The sequence below is a fragment of the Arachis hypogaea genome, chromosome 18 (assembly GCF_003086295.3).
Source record: "Arachis hypogaea cultivar Tifrunner chromosome 18, arahy.Tifrunner.gnm2.J5K5, whole genome shotgun sequence".
NCBI classification, from domain to species: Eukaryota; Viridiplantae; Streptophyta; class Magnoliopsida; order Fabales; family Fabaceae; genus Arachis; species Arachis hypogaea.
In genome coordinates, this window is record NC_092053.1 from 47,301,965 (window position 1) to 47,311,392 (window position 9,428).

At 41.7% G+C, this 9,428-nt stretch overlaps 1 non-coding gene across 1 annotated transcript; it reads right to left on the minus strand.

Annotated features, from left to right (window-relative positions):
• Positions 1 to 2,680: 2,680 nt before the first annotated feature.
• LOC112773859 (small nucleolar RNA R71) lies at positions 2,681 to 2,787 on the minus strand. The gene has a single exon (XR_003188384.1). It is a non-coding gene; the product is annotated as a small nucleolar RNA R71 (small nucleolar RNA).
• Between the last annotated feature and the right edge of the window lie 6,641 nt (positions 2,788 to 9,428).

Sequence of the window (9,428 nt, forward strand, 5' to 3'; positions counted from 1 at the left end):
TCTAACGTTAGAAGGGGGGAGAAACGCCAATGTTAGTGACATTCAACATTGTCACTAACGTTGGCCTAAGGAGAAACATACCACGTTAACTCCCACGTAAACTTGGTTAACGTGGGAGCTAACGTAAGAAGCAAGAGTGGTCGACAACGTTAGTGACACCCAACATTGTCACTAACGTTGGAAGCAACCACACAAACCCCCAAGGAGCCACGTTAACTTCCATGTTAACTTAGTTAACGTGGAAGCTAACGTTGATGAGTGAAAGAAATGCCAACGTTAGTGACATTCAACATTGTCACTAACGTTGGGGATGGCTAAGCATGGCCACGTTAGAAGCCACGTTAACCTAGTTAACGTGGACTCTAACGTGAGACATAGGGCACCTTGGAACGTTAGTGACAATGTTGAGTGTCACTAACGTTCTCGAAGGATGGCAAGCCCACGTTAAAGAGCCACGTTAACTAAGTTAACGTGGGCTCTAACGTGGGAACAAAGGGGGCTTTTCAAAGTTATTGGGAATGTTAAGTCTCAATAACGTATGCGAAGGACTTAGAGGCAACGTTAGTGGCAACGTTTGTGCCACTAACATTGAAGTTAACGTGGCCTTTACTTAGGAACGTTAGTGAGAAAGTTGATTGTCACTAACGTTCTCGAACTCATATTTTCACTAAACGTTAACACCCCTAACGTCCTGAGCTAAAGTCTCTGCCCACTTCACACTTTCTCTCTGCAAGTAAAGCCAAGCCCAAATGAAGAAGAGAACTTCTTCAAACTCAAGATCCAAAGGCCCAAGACTTGAAGAGCCAACTAGAAGCTGAGAAAAGTAGTATATATAGGAGTAGCTTTGAATTGTTGAGGAGTTCTGGAAAGTTGGAAAAGAGAATTACTCTCTGTATTTTACCTTCTCTGCATTTTCTAGTTTTATGATGTATTCTTCATCTTTGTTTTCATTTTCTAGAGCTATGAACAACTAAACCCCTTTCATTGGGTTAGGGAGCTCTGTTGTAATTTGATGGATCAATACTAGTTTTCATTATTTTTCTTCTATCTTTTCTCTTGATTTTACTTGAAAGCTTTCGATCTTCATCCAATTGGGTAGTTATCTTGGAAAAGAAGCTATTCAAACTTGGATCTCTTCTGAACCTTGAAAGAGGAATGAAGAGATCAAGCTAGAAATGCTTTCTCATGCTGGAACAAATTGGGTTTGGATGGGTATGTGACTATAACCCTCTCAATACTTGATTTGGGAAATGCATGTGGTATAATCAGTGACCATACTTCATCTCTTCTCATGAGCAATTGACCAAGGAATTAGCTATTGATCAAGATTTGAGAGATTGAATTTGTAATTCAATCAATTAAGATTTCCAAGGAGATCAATGAGTGCATTGATTGAGGAAGAGATGAAAATGAACTTGATCCGGAGGGTTGCAATATCTCCTAAGCCCAATGAACTCCCCATCTCTGATCTTACCCATTCTCTTTAATTTCTGCCATTTACTTTTATGAGCAATTCCCCCATTCCCATTTACAATTCTGCAATTTACTTTCAGTCATTTACTTCCAGTCCTTTAATTCTAGCATTTACTTTTCTGTTATTTACATTCCCGCCATTTTATTTTCTGCAACTCTCAACCCAAATTCCGGATTCGCTCAACTAGAACATTCTTCTATTTAAAGTTGCTTGATCAATCAATCCCTGTGGGATTCGACCTCACTTTATTGTGAGTTTTTACTTGACGACAAATTCGGTACACTTGCCGAAGGAAATTTGTTGAGAGACAGTTTCCACCCGCATCAAGTTTATGGCGCCGTTGCCGGGGATTGATTGTGCATCAACAATGATTAAAATTGGAAGATCACTAGATTGAGCATTTTTATTTTGTGAATTTCATTTTTGTTTGAGTGATTTACTTTCTGTTTTAGTTAAACTTCTTCCCTTCCCCCTCTACTCTTTTGTTTTTCTTTGTTATTTTCAATTCCGTTTGCTAACCCACTAACTATTTGATATATTGCATCACCCACAACTAACAGTAATTCTGACAAAAATACTTTCTGCACCTATCTTTTCTTGCTTGCACTTGATGGTTGTATGACAGGGAGAAAAAGCGGGGCTTCAACTTCCTTCGATTCTGAACCTGAGAGGACCTTCCTTAGATTAAGGAGGGAGGCAATAGGAAAGAAAGTGGTTGGTGCTGAGGAAGAAGAGGAATTCTTTGAACCAAACATGGAAGACAACATGGAAAACCATCATGAAGAAGAGGATCACAACCATGGGGGAGGAGGTAGAGCAAATCATGTTGGGGAGGATAGAAGAGTTTTGGGCTCTTACATCAATCCAAACCCAGGCAGTTGTGGAAGTAGCATCCAAAAGCCAACAATCCATGCCAACAACTTTGAACTTAAACCACAGCTCATCACCCTTGTTCAGAACAACTGTTCGTTTGGAGGGGGTGTTCAAGAAGACCCCAATCAACATTTAACCACCTTCCTGAGAATATGTGACACAGTGAAGTCTAATGGTGTTCATCCTGACGCCTATAGACTGCGCTTATTTCCATTCTCACTCAGGGACAAGGCAGCCAAGTGGCTGGAATCCTTCCCAAGGGAAAGCTTGACAACTTGGGAAGACGTGGTGAACAAATTCTTAGCAAGATTTTACCCTCCTCAACGAATCAATAGGCTGAGAGCTGAGGTCCAAACTTTCAGGCAACAAAATGGTGAGATTCTATATGAAGCATGGGAGAGGTTTAAAGACCTAACAAGGAGGTGCCCACCAGATATGTTCAAGGAATGGGTGCAGCTGCACATTTTCTATGAAGGGCTCTCTTATGAGTCAAAGAAGGCCGTAGACCATTCATCCGGAGGATCTTTGAACAAGAAGAAGACTATTGAGGAAGCCATAGATGTTATTGAAATAGTAGCGGAGAACGACTACTTCTATGCTTCCGAAAGAGGGAACACAAGAGGAGTAATGGAGCTAAACAATGTAGATGCTCTGTTGGCCCAAAACAAGCTCATTACCCAGCAGCTGGCTGACCTCACCAAGAAGATGGAGAGGAACCAAGTAGCAGCAATCTCCACTTCATCAACAACCCAAGAAGGAGTGAATGAAGAAGCAGAGGGTAGTCAGGAGCAAGCCAACTACATTGGGAATTCACCAAGGCAAAACTATGATCCATACTCCAAGACCTACAACCCTGGATGGAGAAACCACCCAAACTTTGGGTGGGGAAGTCAGCAAGATCAAAACCAAGACCAGAGACGTTACAACTCCAACAATAATGCAGCTCACCAACAATTCACACAGAGGACATCTCAACACCCCCACAACAACACTTCTCCACAAGCCTATCAAAACCAAAACAGCACATCTGCTCCGAATCACCCATCAATTGATGACAAGCTCTCTAAGATTGAAACCTTACTTGAAGGAATATGCCAAGAGATTCAAGAAAATAAGGTGTTCAAAGAGGAGGTGCGAGCCAATATTAAGAACCAGGGAGAGAACATTAGGAAGCTGGAATTCCAGGTGGGATGTTTAGCTGAGAAGATTCCCAAACCTACCGATAGCTTCCCAAGTGACACGGAGAAAAACCCCAAAGGAGAAGCAAAGAAAGTAAGATGGGAAGATTGCAAAATGGTCACTACAAGTGATCAAGAGACTGAAGAAAAGCAAGGCAAACTTTTCGAACAACCTGAAGACAACTCAACAAAGGAGGAGGATAGAAATCACCAAGAACCAGAAATCTCACAACAAGAGCTGCTGAAGCTCTATGCACCCTTCCTTCAACTGCTCAATGGTGCTGTGGGAAAGAGAATATACTCAAAGTTCCTAGACTTGTTTGCATCTCTGCATGTAAACATACCATTCATTAAGGTAATTCAACAAATGCCTGCATTCATCAAGTATATAAAGGAACTTCTTCCCAGGAAAAGCTCACTCAAAGGAGGCCAGACTATAGTGATGAACAAGGAATGTAGTGCCCTTATTCAACCTGAGTTGCCTACAAAAAGAAGAGACCCAGGGAGTTTTCACATCCCTTGTGCCATAGGTGAAACTATGTTCGATAGAGCACTATGTGATTTGGGGGCCAGCATCAACTTACTGCCCTTATCCCTGGTGAAGAGGCTGCAGATCAATGAGATAATGCCCACAGATGTAATCATCAGACTGGCTGACAAAACTCAAAAGCAAGCAATAGGAGTGGTGGAAAATGTGTTGCTAAAGGTTGGGAAATACTTTCTCCTAATAGACTTTGTCATCCTGGACATGGAAGAGAGTCACACTCACCCAATCATATTGGGAAGACCATTCCTAGCTACGGCCAGAGCACTTATCGATGTAGAGAAAGGGGAGCTAATATTGAGAATCTATGATGAACGACTCAGCTTCAATGTTTTCAAACTCTCATAAGAAACAGATCAAGAGGACAAGGAACTAAGCACAAATGATAATGAGACACTGAAAGAGGCGACAAGCACTGAAGCACAGCCAGTTCATTCTGAGATCCCCTTAATTGATAAACAAGGAAAACAGTAATTGCCACAGCTCAAGGAAAAATTGGAGGAACCTAAACCTCTAGAGGCAGGTAAAGACAGCATCACAACTCCTTTAGAAAAAGAGGTCAACGAGGGCAAGGCAACCTCAAAAGAAACAAAGAAGAAGGTACCAAGGAGGTGGAGGAACAAGAAGATCCCTACGGAAGACTTCTCTCCAGGGGATAGAGTTGTCTCAGCTTACTTCCCAGATATTCCCCCTAATCTCCCCACTGTACCATCTCAGTTACCTAAGGTCTTCACTATCAACAGAGTTCTTTCCCTGGAACATGTAGAGATCATTGATCCAACCAATGGATATAAGTCCACAGCAAGAGAGGAGGACTTTAAGCACTACCAACCACCCTGATGAAGGAAAAACGTCAAGCTAGTGACGCTAAAGAAGCGCTTCATGGGAGGCAACCCATGTTTTATATGTTTTTAGAAAATAGTAAAATAAAAAAAAAGATATATTCATAAATTCCAACCCAAACTTGGTGAAGTCCTTATTGTGCAGTATATAGTGAGGAACAAGTTTGGTGTTCAAAGCAAACCAAGATGCATGCTAGTCTTAGGAGCTTTGAACAAAACTTTTCATCACAATGCTTCAAACTAAGTTTGGTGTCACCCCATGGTGCCACCAAAATGCATAAAGGGACACACACTTAGTTAGTTAATTATAGCCGTAAAGGCTAAATTGTCTTTTTGATATCATGTCTCACTTTCCTTATGTTATCTTTATAGGAAAAGAAAAGAAGCATTGAAGGGGATTGATTGGACAATTAAATAGGGGGAGATTCCGCCACTTAATGAAGAACACTACACACATATCTCAAGAGGGAACGCATGGGGAAACGTTGCCATGCAACATTGGAAAAATGGAACCCCTAAAAGACCGAGCAATCTCATTCATAAAGTGATGATCCTTATCTTTTATCCATGCATCACCCCAACCGTCCATCAAGTAACCACTCCATCAATCCACACCCTCCATTCTCTCACAACTTCTCTATATAAATGACCCTTGTTCTGTACCCACCTTCATTGTCATTACCCACTCTTCACCACTCTCCATTTCGGTACAAGACACTCCCTACCCCATAAAAAACCTTTTTCCCACCTCACTCTCTTCAGTGCAATAAAACTCTGAACAACCAAAAATCTCCACAACTTTGCCACCTTCACATATTAACTATCATTCATGGCATCTTCGGGTTCTAAAAGAAGGAATGGAAAGGAACCCATGGAAGAACACCCATATGATGAAAAGAGATTTAGAAGCTTGCATCATGCATTGCAATACGGGTGGATGGTTGATAAGGAAATCATTTATGAGCTGGGATTTCAAGTTAAAAAGACTGAGTGCCCCGAAATCACAGAGAAGGTAGAAAGGAGAAGATGGGAGCTCCTCACTGACCCGGTCACTAAGGTGAATGCAAATCTCATAAGAGAATTTTATGCAAATGCGGTCCGATATGATAAGAAAGATGAGTCATATACAAGCTTTGTGAGAGGAAAGATGGTGGATTTTGGTCCCATGAGTGTCATGAGGGCACTGAAGCTACGGTCTATACAGTTTGAAGAAGAAAGTTATCACTCAAGATTGGACAACCCCAATTATGACCACATTTTGCGAGACATTTGTGTACCCGAAGCTGACTGGGAAAGGGGTGCCGGAAAGAAACCAAAGTTCATCAAGATAACAGATCTCACTCCTGAAGCCAAGGGGTGGTTTGAGCTAGTGAGAAGGTCTATTCTCCCAGCTGTAAATAACTCGGAGGTGAATGTCAAGAGAGCCATGATGGTGCATTGTATACTGAAGGGAGGAGAAATCAAGGTTCATGAACTCATAGCTGAAGGTATTAGAAAGATGGCAGAGAAAAGTGACTCAAGAGGAATGTTAGGTTACCCCAGCACTATTTACCGAATATGCAAGAAAGCTGGGGTGGTTTTTGAAGATGAGAACCCCATGTGGATAAAGGAAGGCATCCCAATAACTGTACGAAGGATGAATGCTACAGCATCTCCTTTGCCTCAGCAGAAGCAAAGGAAGAGGACAGCCCCTCAAGTAGTGAAAGGACAAGTCTTAGAGGGTCAAGCACAACAGACCTTGGACATGCACCAATTGCAAGAAGCCATTGATGGCTTGTCTAGACAATATTTGGAAAGCCAAGGAGCACAGAAAGAGCTTCAACTACAGATGATGGGGCAGCAAGAGGAAGCACTCTCAAGATGGATGACTCAGCAAGGTGAGTGGCAAAGGAAAATGATGGAACAGCAACTAAGTCAAGGACAACAATGGGGAGAAATATTCAACAGGATGGAACAAAGGCAAAACGAGCAACAAGAATCCATCCAGAGGCTGATCAACATCCAAGCACATCAAGGGGCACACATACATGAGATGCATCGAAGACAAATAGAACAGGCAGAACTATTGGACGAGCAAAGGGCATTCGTAGAAGGAGTTTACATGAGCGAGACAGGACATAACATACACACTCAAGCCAGGCTCGGCTACTTAGTGGGACAGCTGCCAATACTGCATCCAGGAATAGCCAGGTATGAAGAAATGAAGGATGAATTAGCACGAGAGGAAAGACAAAGGGTGGAAGAGAGTCATGAGTCAGTGAGGAAGGCACTTGAGGATTGGAAGCAAGCAAGATTGGCACGGATGCGAGGAAATGCAAGAGGAAACAAGGAGGACAAGCAAGGAAAGGAGCATGGGCATCCACATGAATGACAGGTGGTGGAGTTCTTTTTAGTCCATCATTTTCTATGCTTTAAATAAGGAAGATCTTGTATGAAATAGAACATACTTCCATGTTAGTTTAAATCTTTTTAAATTCTGTCTTTTAAGTTTTCTTTCTGAATAGGTGTCTGTGTGCTAGTCTTTATGTCACTGCATCCTTACTTTACTTACTTGTATGCTTGTCCCTTTAAATCAAATGAAGAGAGAATGTTTATGTTTCAAAAGACCAGAGTAGAGTTCATACTATGGAGTACATTCATGATTTTGTGGTATGATCATAAGTTAGCTAAGTTGGTTCAACCATAGGGTGGGATGACAACTATCTGGCCTGAATACTTTGCTTTGAATATACTCATGAGACTAAGTATATGACAAGATCCTAATAAGAGAAAGAGAAAAGAATAATGAAAGTGGAAAAACAAAAGAAAAAGAGTAAGCAATGAGGCTAGGCACCAATGGTTTTGATCTTAAGATATGTGTCTGTGGTGTTCCTATGTGAGGGATCTACTTGGATGAATAAGCTCTTAGGGGTGCTTTATCACTTGGTAACTTGGGTTAACTAACCAGGGATTATCAGCTGAAAGTCCATTATCAAGAGTAACCCTCACCACAGAGCATTTAGTAACCCAAAGAGGTGCTGGACACCAAGGTCTCAAGAAGGAAAATAAATAAACTATATGCCTGTAGTGTGTATGTATGGGGGAGAGACTTGAGGGAGTAAGTCCTTAGGGGTGCTTCAACACCTAGCACCTTGAACCAACTGGTTCGGGAGTGTTGGCTGAAAGCTTATCTTAAAAAGTTGCCCCCTTACAGAGCACTTAGCCTAAAAACACCAATAAGCTCTGAAATGACAATAAAGGGATCAATGAATAAAAGTCTCATGGGATGTAAGCAAGGTGAGTGTTTTAGGACATGATAAAGGTATGAAAGCCAGTAAAGGAATGAACCTAAGTTGCTATGCATGAAACCACCATAAAATCAGTGATATGACTTCCACAAGAATGACTCATCTCTCTTGGCATTCCATTGATCATTCTCTTGTTCCAGTACTTGCTTAGGGACAAGCAAGCTTTAAGTTTGGTGTTGTGATGCCAGGGCATCTTGGCCAGTTTCACTGACCTTTTCTTTTTTAGGCTAGTTTCATGCATTTCCTTAGAAAATAAGCTAGTTTTGGGTAGATATTCACTTACACCTTGATTCAAGCATACATTGTGCATTTTACATTATTTCATGAGGATTTTGCATGAGTTTAGTGACAAATTATATGCTGCATTGCCCATGACTTGGACTAGAACTTTGATGCACTCTATTGCTTGATTTCAGGACTAAAGGAAGCAAGGAATGGGAGGTAACTTGCAAAGTTAATGAGAAAAGTGATTGCCAATAACGCTTTCGAAGCCATCATTGACCACGTTAAGAGTCACGTTAACTAAGTTAACGAGAACTCTAACGTGGAGAGGGAAAGTTGAGCCAACGTTAGTGACACTTAACATTGTCACTAACGTTGGCAAATGCTCATAAGTGGCCACGTTAGAGTCCACGTTAACTTAGTTAACGTGGCCTCTAACGTTAGAAAGGGGGAGAAACGCCAACGTTAGTGACATTCAACATTGTCACTAACCTTGGCCTAAGGAGAAACATACCACGTTAACTCCCACGTTAACTTGGTTAACGTGGGAGCTAACGTAAGAAGCAAGAGTGGTCGACAACATTAGTGACACCCAACATTGTCACTAACGTTGGAAGCAACCACACAAACCCCCAAGGAGCCACGTTAACTTCCACGTTAACTTAGTTAACGTGGAAGCTAACGTTGATGAGTGAAAGAAACGCCAACGTTAGTGACATTCAACATTATCACTAACGTTGGGGATGGCTAAGCATGGCCACGTTAGAAGCCACGTTAACCTAGTTAACGTGGACTCTAACGTGAGACATAGGGCACCTTGGAACGTTAGTGACAATGTTGAGTGTCACTAACGTTCTCGAAGGATGGTAAGCCCACGTTAAAGAGCCACGTTAACTAAGTTAACGTGGGCTCTAACGTGGGAACAAATGGGGCTTTTCAAAGTTATTGGGAATGTTAAGTCTCAATAACGTGTGCGAAGAACTTAGAGGCAACGTTAGTGGCAACGTT